Source organism: Mastomys coucha, chromosome X, assembly GCF_008632895.1.
Source record: "Mastomys coucha isolate ucsf_1 chromosome X, UCSF_Mcou_1, whole genome shotgun sequence".
In the NCBI taxonomy this organism is placed as follows: domain Eukaryota; kingdom Metazoa; phylum Chordata; class Mammalia; order Rodentia; family Muridae; genus Mastomys; species Mastomys coucha.
In genome coordinates, this window is record NC_045030.1 from 107030487 (window position 1) to 107044143 (window position 13657).

General features: G+C 38.5%; 1 pseudogene; it reads right to left on the bottom strand.

Annotated features, from left to right (window-relative positions):
* Positions 1 to 1253: 1253 nt before the first annotated feature.
* LOC116090530 lies at positions 1254 to 2824 on the bottom strand (annotated as a pseudogene).
* Between the last annotated feature and the right edge of the window lie 10833 nt (positions 2825 to 13657).

Consider the following 13657-nt stretch of genomic DNA (forward strand, 5'->3'; position numbering starts at 1 on the left):
TATCATAATTTGTATGCATCCCATTTATATTTCTCCTTCCCCTCTCTACTTTTATGTTTTGCATACATATTGTATATTATAAATATTTGATTGAAAAGTGTGATATTTGTCTGACTTATTTTGCTTAACACACTGATCTTCAATTCTTTACACATCAATTAAATTCCAGTTTATACATACTAAATTTTGTTGACTCATTCATTCATTGATGAATATATAGATTGGTTCTATAGCTTTTCTATTGTTAATAAACATGCAATAGACATGCATGTGTAATTATCTCTATGATATGATTTCTTATAACCCCTGATATATATATATATATATATATATATATATATATATATATATATATATATATGCAGAAATAGAAGAAATAGTTGGATCTTGCTTTTACATAAAATTAGCTAATCTCTTTTTGTTGGTTAGTACAGACCATTTAACATTTATTATTAACAGAGGTCTGTTGATTCATTTAATTTAGTTGGCTGTGTTTTGGAGTGCTTGGATTTTATTATTGATTTCTTTGTTGTTGTTCTTTCCTATTAGAAGTTTTCTGTGTTGGACATGATAGATTCTTTCCTCACTTTCCTTGGTCCTTTATTCCTCTCATAAAATGTATTATTTGATGTATTCTCAAAAAAAGACTGTCTTCTATTCTGTTGTGTGTGTGTGTGTGTGTGTGTGTGTGTGTGCACATTGTGTGAAGATAGCAGCTAGAGTTTTGACATTATATGTCTTCTGTGATCTCTCTCCACTCTATTTTTGAGACAGAATATCTAGTACTGCTTCACTGCTTGACTGGACTAGATGCCCAATGAGAAGAATTTGCCCTTTGCCTCAGTAGCACTGGAGTTGCAGATGCCTACTGTGCCTGGCTTTTGTGTAGGTGCTGTGAATCGAAACTCCATATACACACTGCTTCACTACCACTTACAAATGAAATGTAATAATTTCTTTAAAAGTGTAGTCAACAATAAACTCTTTTCATGTCCATTCGAGGTCATTACTATAAGCATCAATTATCGTATTGTGATTCATTGTTTGTTTGTTTTTATAATAGATGTATTTATGGATCCCACCTTTATTATTATTGTTGTTATTGAGAGATCTGAAGCCATTTTACTTCTCTTTCCTTAACTTTAATCCAATCATTAAATTTCAAGTGATTTCTGGAGTGGAGGAGAAGGAAGGCATCATTCAGAATGATCGAGGTGGCCTGCTTGGCCGGAGAAAGTGAAGCAGGGGAGGCCTCACTGGGGAAGCTACAGGAGCACTGACTGCCCTGCTGGCAGGTAAGTGATGGTCCCAGAGCAGCAGAGCTGGTACACAATGTCCTCAGCAGCTTCCATCGTTCACAGCTCAATCAGGCTATCACCTACTGTGGCCAGAGAGTTGGTGATCAGCTCAGCTGCCTTGGAGTCACCCTTAGCAGATATGATGGCTATCGTCAACTACTGCTCAGCCTTTTCTACCACAGATCTGACTGTCTCAGCATCCTGTTGAGCCACCTGTTCAGCTTTTACTGCCACTGTGAACTCCTTTTGTCAAGGATACATCATCAAATATGAGCTCAGATGTTGCGGCTCATTCTGTGAGGTCATCATTCACCTCTCTGGAGACCAGATCTTTCTGAGTAATCAACTCTTCAGCATCGAACTGAGCCACCACCAACTTGAGGATATCTGTAGTGATAAACAGCAGCACCCTCTCATCATAGTCCTAGCTCATGCTCATGTAGATACAAGGAAGCTGGCTGGCCACCGGCTGGAAAAGAATGTGCTGTGTGATGTTTACATTCTGCAAATCTTTGCTTCCAGTAATGACTGATACATTCTGTGGTTGAGAGTGGCAGTCAAGCTTGGCGGTGGTGGTGCACGTCTTTAATCCCAGCACTTGGAAGGCAGAGGCAGGTAGATTTCTGAGTTCCAGGTCAGCCTGGTCTACAGAGTGAGTTCCAGGACAGCCAGGGCTACACAGAGAAACCCTGTCTTGAAAATACAAGAGAGAGAGAGAGAGGGAGAGAGGGAGAGATTGAGAGAGAGAGAGTCAAATAAAATTGGTTTTCTGTACCCATAGGATGAGAAAGTGAGTTAGTCAAAGATGACAGTTCTGTGCCTAACATCCACATTTTATAAAGCAGAGTTCGCCATACCTCCTGAAATTGCTAACGCTGGGCCAAACTTTCAGATGGACTCAGTTTGACAGCCATGACTCCTTCCACTCAGATATGATTTCTCTCTGATCTCCACATGAATCCACCTATTTATAGTGTTTGTATCTCTAGGTTTTCAAACTAGAAGCTCTCACATTTTTCTTCTGTTAATAAGCCCATTCGCCACAAACCCCAGCTTGCTTTGATACTCATAATCTGTGGCATTGAATCAAGATAACTGGCACAAATTTTTAACAAAAAGAAGAAGACTGCAGCTTTTTAAAATGTGTCATTTGAAAAAAATTAATCTGTTGTATATAGAAAATCTATGGAACAAAGAGGATGGGTTTTAGTTTATCGAATTTATGATATCTATTTTGGCAATTCAAGATTTTTGTTTCCTTCCTTGCTCTATCAGCTGTGTTTAGATAGGTGAAGTTGCCAGAAGTTATAGTAGAGTTCTGAAAAGTTAAGGCATGATTAGCTGTTTTTGATACATAGAACATCTTAGAATATATACACATACATGTACACTTACACTTACCTAACTAACATTGCAAAATCGTTACTTCTTTCATCAAGAACTAGTATATTTAGAACTACTTCATTGCTCTTAGGGAGTTTGTTTTGTCTTTGCTGTAATGTTCTTAAAGAAACTTCAGTCACCATGGACACTTCTTCATGCCTCTTTAGGAATACTTTGTATAAATTCCCCTATACATTTGAGGTATTATTTCAGAAACATTATTCCAATTTTGAAAATTGGCCTATTACTAACATGGATAATGAATATTATTCACCAGATTTAAAGAAGAATGCTTGGGTGTGCATACATACACACACACACAGAGAGAGAGGGGGGAGAGGGAGAGAAAGAGAGACAGAGAGACAGAGAGACAGAGATAGATAGATAGATAGACAGATAGATAGATAGAGTCATAGACATGGAATTATACAGAGACAGAGAATGAGAGAGACAAACAGAAAGAGACAAAGAAATAAACCCTCTGAACTTTTTTGAAGTTGTAAGAACTCTCCAGAAACCTACTGTCTAGTAGATCTCTTAGACCTTGAGGAGGGGCTATGTACAGATACCCTGATACAGTATTTTGAGGGCTATACATTTACTCAATTCTGTCATTTATTTTCATGTTTCAAAACACATGTGAGAAAGAATTTCATAAATTGATTGGGACTGTGGATGTAAGTAATGAATAGTACTTAGAATTGGATCCTAGTATTCTTTCTTAAGTGTAATTTAGAGAAAGATATTTTTATTGTCTTGAAACTCTTTTCTCATCTGTAATATGTTGATAATATTTGCCTTTAGAACTTCATGAAACTTGTTGAAACTCCTGTCAAATAACAATAAGAAAGAACTTTTTACTTTATGGCTTTTTAAAAATAAGAACATAACAACTTCCTTAGTCATCAGTGAAATGTAAATCAAAATGACCCAGAGATTCCACCTTACATCAATTATAATGGCTAATTTTGACAACTGGCCTATTACTAACATGGATAATGAATATTATCCACCAGATTTAAAGAAGAATGCTTGGGTGTGTATACACATACACACACTCAGGCTACATCAGATGCTGGCAAGGATGTGGAGAAAAAGGAGTACTCTTCTATTGCTGGTGGGATTGCAAGCTGGTACAACTACTCTGGAAATCAGTTTGACAGTTCCTCAAAAAATTATAAATAGCTCTATCTGAAGACTCATTACTGGGCATATACCCAAAAGATGTTCCAACATATAACAAGGACACATGCTCCACTATGTTTATAGCAGCCTTATTTATAATAGCCAGAAGACAGAAACAACCCAGATGTCTCTCAACAGAAGAATAGATACAGAAAATGTGGTACGTTTACACAATGGAATACTAGTCAGCTATTAAAAATGATGACTTCAGGAACTTTGTAAGCAAATGGATGGAACTATAAAATATCATCCTGAGTGAGGTATCCCAGACGTAAAAGGACACACATAATATGCACTTACTGATAAGTGGATATTAATCCAAAAGCTCAGAATATCCAAGATACAATTCACAGATCATATGAAGTTTGACAAGAAGGAAGGCCCAAGTGTGAATGCTTCAAACGCACTTAGAAAGGGGAACAAAATAATCATGTGAGGAAGAAGGAAGGAGGGATCTGGGTGGGAGAGGTGAGGGGGAGAAAAAGGGGCAGTGTGGGAAAAGATAGCCTATTGCAGTGTTGAACTAAGGCTAGAAGCCACAGAGACCCTGAAGGGATGATAGGAGCTTCATTTGCTCCCCTGTCACTAGCTGCAGTTCCCTCCCTCCACCGTAGATTTGTGGCCATCAGTCATGTAAGGGCAATGCTCCAAACCCCCTGTATGTAGATGAGACATTCCTAAAATCTCAAATCAAGACAATAGGAAAAGGACTTGACCTGTGGTCACATAGGCTCAAGACAGATCTCCATGCTAATGAAGTACATACAGGCCTGAAGGGCACAGGCAATATGCTTTCCTTCTCAGACATTTCTCCCTGCAAAAGGTATTTAATCTCAGGCCCACCCTGAGAAGTGGGGTATGGTTTTACACATCAACTTTCCACTATGGCAGTAAGTGATTCAGAACCATGGATTTCCTCTTTTCATCGAGATCTGATGTAGGGAGTCATGGAGAAGGCCTTTGCCTATAGAACCTCGGTCTAATTTTTATAGAAGGCTTCTCTGCACTCCAAGCCTGCAACTGCCACCAAGCCCAAGCCTACAGTGAAGCCAAGGACTCTCATTTTGAGACATGATGGAGCTCTCCTTTTCCCTGGCCCTGGGCTAGATGCAGCCCTCCAGACCAGATTCCATTCTCAACACTTCTATGACTTCCAGAGGCACCTGGGTGTCCAAGAGCCTGGGAACTCCACAGCCCCAGCCTCTTAGTAGGCCTGGGGACCCCTAGCCAAGTGTGGCTGTACCTCACCTCAGATTGTACTTCCTCCCTAGAGATGCCTTGGCGCTTCTCTATGGCCTAGCACCTCCCCAGTGATGGTGTGACTTAAACATAGTCAAAATCTCTGCTTCCCACCTCCTCAAGTGGCCGAGCCCTGTGGAGGAGCGGACACTGGACCTACAACCCTACAGGGCAGGACCAGGTATGGGAAGAGACAGGAGAGAAGTTCAGAAGGCAAGAACAGATAGAAATTAGTAGCAGTGGAGGGTGAGGAGCTTGGGGAATCACTAGAAAGTCCCAGATGCTAGGGTTGTGAGAGGCACCCAGGTCCCAATGGGGATGACATTAGCTGAAAGACTCAACAACAGGGATATAGAACATGAAGTTGAGAGACATGGTCCCCAGTGGAGGGATGAGGCCACCCACCCATCTCAAATGTTTAGCCTAGAATTGTCCTCGTCTAAAAGAAATGCAGGGACAAAATTGTAGAAGAGGCTGAAGGAAAGAGGGATCCACCTGGGGATACATCCCATATGCAGACACCAAACCCAGATATTATTGCTGATGCCAAGGAGCACTTGATGACAGAAGACTGGCATGTCTGTCCACTGAGAGGCTCTGACAACACCTGACTAAGACAGATGCAGTTACTCACAGCCAAACATTGGACTGAGCCCAGGGACACCAATGGAAAAGTTAGGGGAAGGACTGAAGGAGCAGTGCCTCCTCTGCCATGATTCCTGACTTGATGATAATGGACTGAACCTCTGAACCTGTAAGCTAGCCCCAATTAAATATTGTTATTTTTAATAAGAGTTGCCTTGGTAATGATGTCTCTCTGCAGCAATTATACCCTCCCTAAGATAGAAGTTGGTACCAGGAACTGGGGTTGTGCTCTGATTGGCCCAACCATGCTTTTTTGTGGAAGAATGTGGATTTTGGGATTTGGGGTTTGGGAAGCAGTGGAATGGTTTAAAAGTGGGGCTGAATGGACCATCCTAGTAGGAATATGGAAGTTATTCATGCTGAGAGTTTTACATCTTGATCTAAGAGCAGACAGGAGAAGATTGTCTTTCAGGCAGGTAGGTGAAAGATCTCAAAGTCCACCCCCACAGTGACACCTACAACAAGGACACACCACTCCAACAAAGTCACAATTTCCAGTAGTGCCACTGTATGGGCCAAGCATATTCAAACCACCACACCCCCCAATACTTTATAACTCATCAAGCCAATTTGTGCTATTCATAAACTGATAAGTATGCAGCCATACACTACAACATAGTAGACCTACAATGGGGCTACACTCTTTAAGAAAACTGACTCTCTCTTTTTCTTCTGAAGGCCATCAACTAGAGGTAGACTTTTATCAGTGACTGGCCTTATGAGCTAGAATGCTCCAAGTTAGAATGTTGGCTGGATTTTTCTTGCACAGATCTTGTGACCTCATAACTGCAGGGTCTTGTCAATCCAAATGTCACTATTTCATTTGGTTACTCCCTGATCACTGGCTTATTCTACCCTCTCTGCAACACTGTCCCTTGCTCCTTGGCAAGAGGAAGTGCAGCCTTGAGAAATTACATTGGAATTAACATAACCAAGGAGAAGTTAAAGATTAATACAATGAAAACTTTAAAACACCAAAGAAAGTAATTGAAGAAGATACCAGAAGGCGGAGATACCTTCATTCACTGAGAATGGTAGGATTAATATGGCAATGGCCATCCTACCAAAAAAATCTAATAATTTAATGTAACCTTCCAAGGCAAAGTTTCATGAAAATTGAAAAAAAAATCAAAATTTGTATGGAAATGCAAAAAATCCCATGCAGTATATTCCTGAATAATAAAAACACCGCTGGTGATATCAATATATGGGATTTCAAGTTATAGTACAGAGAATAATAGTAAAACCATCGTGGTACAGGAACAAAAAAGACACATTGATCAATGGAAAGGACTATCTGAATAAGACTATGGTCACCTAGGATTTAGGAACAACAATCAACAAGTAGGAATTTATGAAATTAAAAAGTGTCTTGGGAGAAAAGAAACTGCCTACAAGATTGGAAGAAATCTTAACCATCTATACATCTGACAGAAGTTATGGTCTACAACATACAGTGATAAATATTAGGCACAAAACAGAATAGAGAGTTCTCAGAAGAACTAGAAATGCTTAAGAAATATTTTAAAACCTGATATGATACAATTTTGTTATAATCTTTAAAAAGAATGATTAAAATGAGAATATTGTTTCTTTTTACTTTTTATAACAAGATAAAATATAATAAGATAAAGTAAATCACATCACATTGAAATTGGACAAGCCAAACCAAAAGAAGCAAAAGATCTCCAAGAGAAGGGACAAGAGTCAAAGACCCACTCTTTTACAAATTCAGGCATTCCATAAAAATAGTAAACTGAAAGCTATAATATATACACAGAGGACTTGTGTAGGCCTATGATTATTGCTTTAAGCAAAAATATTAACCTGCCATTTGTACTTCTTCTTTTGTGAAATGGCTGGTTAATTAACAAAAATATTGATAAACAGTTTGAATTTTCTTCATGTTAAATTTTGAGTTCCTCATGTATTCCAGATGTGGTAGTTTAATTAAGAATGGTCCTCATAGGCTCATATATTTACATGTTTGGCTTAATTAATGGACAATTTAGGAAAGATAAAGAGGTATGGCCTTGTTGGAGGAGGTGTGTCACATGGGGGTTGGGTTTCAGGTTTCTAAAGTCTACACCTAACCCAGTCTTACTCTCTCTCTGCCTTTATCTTGCCAATAAGATGTAAGATCTCAGCTAATGTTCTACCCTTATGCCTGCCTGCCATAAGGTTTCCTGCCACGATAATCAATAACTTACCCACTGTAACCATAAGTGAGCTTCCAGTGAAATGTTTTTCTTTTATATGTTGCCTTGGCCAAGTTTTTTCTTAATGGTGTAAAACAGTAACTAAGAGAAAAGCTCTCTATGAAGAAAAGCTGAGTGTACTGACTAGTTTTGTGTGTCAACTTGACACAGGCTGGAGTTATCACAGAAGGGAGCTTCAGTTGGGGAAGTGCCTCCATGAGATCCAGCTGTGGGGCATTTTCTCAATTGCCCCTTGTGGGTGGTGCCATCCCTGGGCTGGAGGTCTTGGGCTCTATAAGACAGCAGGCTGAGCAAGCCAGTAAGGAACATCCCTCAATGGCCTCTGCATCAGCTCCTGTTTCCTGACCTGCTTGAGTTCCAGTCCTGACTTCCTTTGGTGATGAACAGCCATGTGGAAGTAAGCTCAATAAACCCTTTCCTCCCCAACTTGCTTCTTGGTCATGATGATGTGCAGGAATAGAAACCCTGACTAAGACACTGAGTATATTTTAAAAATTAAAAATAAACATAAAAGACAGTTATAAGCTAAAAAAATTTAAAAAGAAGGAAGATCACTTCTTAATCACCAGAGATATACAATTTGAAGGTACTGTGAAATTTTGTCTTACTGCAGTTACATTGGCTAAGATAAAGAAAAGCAGATGACAGCAAATGTTGGGGAGGATGAAATCCTCCTACACTGTTTCTAGGACTGTATACTTGTGTGAAAAATATGAAAATCACTGTGGTAGTTCGCTCGATCCCCATAGTATTCATGCCACTGTTACTAGTGGGAGTGAAATATTTTGCCACACAAGTCATTATTCGACTTCACAGAGTTCCTAGGAAGAAGGCAAGACTGTTGATTATATTTTCCCCAACAGGCTACCTAGCACCTTACACTAAAGATGATAGCCAGCTAGCAGGGAGAAATCTTCCTGGTTAATACCCACTTAAGCTATTTATCTCACATATGTGTTACTTTTTATTATCAAATCTTTAGTTTACCTTGAATCATGTCCTAGAGACAGGTATAGTTATCTCTAATTGTTTAACATAGCTTAACAGGACTCAATTTTTGTGGATTTGCTGGTTCATATATTTCATAAACCCTCAATTAGTTTATATGTTTGCTTTATACTTATTAATTTCTTATTCATTTAAATCAGAATAAAGATCTATATAGCAAAATGGAGTGATAAGCAACATACATATATCAACATCTTAAAGAAAGGTCACTTTGAGACCTTCAGTGTGTCACAACTTCGTTCTGGGGTTTAGTTTCTTCCTTTTACAATGTTTTATTTTTATTTTTAATTAACATTTTAATTTTTGAGATTACAATACATTTTTATCAATTTCCTCTTCTTTTCTACTTCTAAAACATTCTCACATATCTATATGATTTACTTAATTATTGTTGCCTATATTATATATATGCATGTGTATATAAATATATAAGTACAATCTTCACAGTCTGTTTTTTTGTATGTAGGTTCTCAGGGATGACCTTTTGGTATAGTATTATATCATTCTTTTTTCTCTTTCTTCTCCTTCCAACTCCCTCCCATGTCACTCCTCCCATTTCCTTCCTAATTCTTGCCCTTCTTTTCTTTATTATTTTTATACACAAAGAAAGATATGTACAAATAAATATATAAATATGATTTGCTGAGTCCATTTGTATTTTAAGGCTGACCACCTGTATTTGATAACCAATTAGGAGACTCATCCCTAGGGAAGATTAATTCTGCATTCTTCAGTAGTCATTAATTACGAATAGCTTTATATTTGGTGGTGAGGGCCCATGAAATTTTCCCCATGGAGGTGTAACACATATTTTTAGGTTCTTGATTATAATATTCCAATTAGAAATCACTTCTCAGTTTTTTTATTGTTTCCCTAAAAGCTTGTTAATGTAGGACTACTTCACATGGAAAACCATGGCATAATTATCATAAGATGCAGATATCAAATTTTTCATTAGATTAGGATAGTGAATTAAGACTTACTCTGTCAAAGAAACCATTTCACTTCATCTGTGTTACAATTGTGCACTGACTCGGAAGAATTGTTTATTTTACTCATTCTTAGTAATGTAATACCAAAGGAAACTGTGCGGTTTCAAATTTTGAGAACCATGGGGTTAAATGTCAACTCAATCACTAATTATTTGACTTTCAGTGAGTTATTTGGATTTTCCAAGATTTTATTTCCTCAGGAGTAATTGAAGCTATAATTTCTTACCTTGTAGCTCTGGCATGGGGTAGGAGGAGAGAAAACACATTACAACTCTTTCTACCACAGGCAGTACTTTTTAGATGTAAGAGGTACCTTAGTAATGACAATCTATGTCATGTGAAATTGGATTACCACAGATGACATTTTATTATATACTTTTTATATGTTCTTAATATTGAATTTATTGCACTTATGAATAGGTTTGCAGTCTGGAGGGAGTGGATGGTGACAAAACTTGGAAATACTATTTTTTTTGTCGCTGTCTCTTCTCCATATGGTAAAACAATTCAGTGTTACATTTTCTTTTAGTTTTAATGATATATGGATATGAGTTTGGACTGTATGAACATCTATGTACTACTTGTATGACTAGTGCCTGTGGACATCAGAAGAAGGCAGCAAATACCCTGAAGCTGGCATTAAAGATGATTGTGAACCACAATGATGGGATTAGGGATTAAACCCCAGTCCTCTGCAGGAGCAATAACAGATCTGGATGTAGCAAAAGTGGTAATACTTACTCTACTGAGCATTTGAATTGCCTCCATTTCTCTAAGACTGACTTCTGGCCTATGTCTTTCTCCTTAGTAGCTTGGAATGCTATGCTTAATGGGCCTGTTCTGGTAGCTAAAATTTTGCTGATAGTTTTCAGAGGAGCAATGTTGCTGGAGTAAAAAAAAAAAAAAGAACACTGGTCTGGCCTCTCAAAATCCACTGCACATTTTCCTGCTTATTTGCTAAAACTTCACACAAATCACTATGTCTTCTGAGCCTCAATTTCCTCTTTACCAAATGAGGTGTTGAAATTTATGGTGACTGTTTTCCTGTTTTATTTCTGCTGCTCAGTTGTTCTGAAATGAGTACTGAGTTTTCTCAACACACTTCAGGTGCATTGGTGCAAGTGAGACTAGGGGGTGGGCAGGGGAGAACAGTGTATAAAGCACAAACCTTCTTGGGGTAGAGGAAATAAATCTAGACAAGGCTAGGATTTCTATGTTGTTGCTTGCTCGCTAACTCTCAATCCAGGCCTCTATTATCTCTATTGTTTGGACAAATTTAGACAATAAGGTACAGTACTTTGCCAGAGAGGAGCAAAATAAGAACAGACTCAATTCCAATCAAACTTGCATATATAAAATGCCCATAAATTCCTGTTTCTCTTATAAGAAATTTCTATTGCAAATATCTCCAAATCATTAAAGGAAAAGAAATGGAAATTAATTTATATGTTACAGTTTATTTTTCATTTATTTAAGCAATGAAAAGAAAGAGACCATCTCTAGTAGAGAGACATGGCCCCCAATGGAACAATGGGGCCACCTACCCATCTCAAAATTTTTCACTTAGAACTATCCCTGTGTAAAAGAAATACAGAGACAAAAATGGAGAAGGGTCTAAAAGAAAGGCCATCCAGAGGCCACACCACCCTGTGATCCATTCTATCTGCAGGACCAAACCCTGATACCATTGCTGATTCCAAGACATGCTTGCAGACAGGAGCCTGGTATAGCTGTCCTCTGAGAGGCTCTGCCAGTACCTAAGACAGATGGAGATACTCACAACCAACTATTGGACTGAGCCTGGGGACCTGAATAGAAAGTTTAGGGGAAGGGCTGATGGAGCTGAATGGGATTGCAACCCCATAGGAAGAACAACAGTATCAACTAACTAGACTCCTCAGAGCTCCCAGGGTCTAAACCACCAACCAAAGAGTATACATGGGCAGGTCCATGGTTCCAGCTACATATTCAGTAAGGGACTGCCTCATCTGGCATCAGGGAGGGGTGCTCTTGTGGGGGCCAGATGCCACAGAAAAGGGGGATGTTAGAGGATTGAGGAAGGAGTGGGTGGGTATGGGGGAGCACTCTCTTAGAGGCAAAGGGGAGAAGTCTGGGGTGGAGGTTCTTGAAAGGGAGACCAGGAAGAGGGATAACATTTAAAATGTAAACAATTAAAATAATTAACAATTTTTTTAAAAGAGGAAATGTACTAGAATTCAAATAGTGATTCCACAAAACAGAAATAATTGTGCTATTATATAACTTTCCAAATTTTAAAAAATAAAATTTTAGCCTAGTATAGTTGCACACACCTTTATTCCAAGCACTGAGGAGCATGAGGCAGGAGGATCCTAAGTTTGAGGCTAATCTGGGCTACATAGGGAAATATTGCCTAAACATAAAAGGAGGAAGAAAAAATAATTTTGATTTATATATAGTTTAAAGGCTAACTGCACTATATTGGGCAGTCAATAAGGGGGCTTGTCCTGTAGTGAGGCTAATTATTTCCCTCCCCCAGTATGTTGGTTGCGTGCTGTCTTAGTTCCTATTCTATTGCTGCAAATAGGCAATATGACCAAGGCACTTAATTTTCTTTTTATTCTATTTTCACTTATTATTATTATCATTATCTCAGTTTACATCCTGCTCATTGCACCCTCCCAGCCACTCCCCTAACCCTTCCCCTTCTCCTCTGAACATGTGCAAACCCCTGGCCCCACGACCAAGGCATTTTAAAAATGAAGCATTTAACTAGGGGCTTGCTTACAGTTTCAGAGCTGTTACTCCACTATCATCTTGGCAGAGAGCATGGCAGCAGACAAGCATGTTGCCGGAGCAGTAGTTAACAGTTTACATTCTAACATTGTAATACACAGACAGAGAGAGACAGAAACAGATAGAGACAGAGAAAGAGATGAAAGAGACAGAGACAGATACAAAGATAGAGGAAACGAGGGATAGAGAGAAATTTGGCCTGATATGGGCTTTTGAAACCTTAAGTCCCACCCCTAGTAACATACCTCCTCCAAAAAAGCCAGATGTACTCCAATAAAGTAAGACTTCCCAATCCTTCCAAAGTAGTTCCAACAACTGAGAGCCTAGTATTAAAACATATGAACCTATGGGGATCATCCTCATTTGATCCAACACATTTCATTCCCTGGTCCTCACAGGTTTATGGCCATATCATAATGTAATTTGAATTTAATGTAATTTTGAAAGTGCCCAGATTCTTTCAGTCTCAACACTGTTTCAAAACACAAAGTCCAAAGTCTCTTCTGAGCCAAGGAAATCCCTAAAAAGTCAAAAGGAAAATCACACGTTTCCAATATACAATGAGACAGAATATATATTACCATTACAAAAGGAGGCAAGTCAGGCCATAGTGAAGAAACTTGGGACCAAAGCAAAAATTGAAACCCAGAAGGGAAAACTCCAAATTCTGTATCATTATGCTGATGCAAAAGGACTTATTACATGATTCTTCTTATCCTCTCTCCCTTCTGTTCCACTTAGTTTCTTCTAACCACTATTCTATTATTAACTTTCTATGCTTTTAGATTCCACCTAGAGTTGAAATTCTTGAATTACTTCTTTGAGCCTGACTTATTCACTACACTTCCATTATCAAAGTCATAGTATCCATGGTTAGCCATCACACTATGTCTGAGAACTTGTCCTTTTTGAC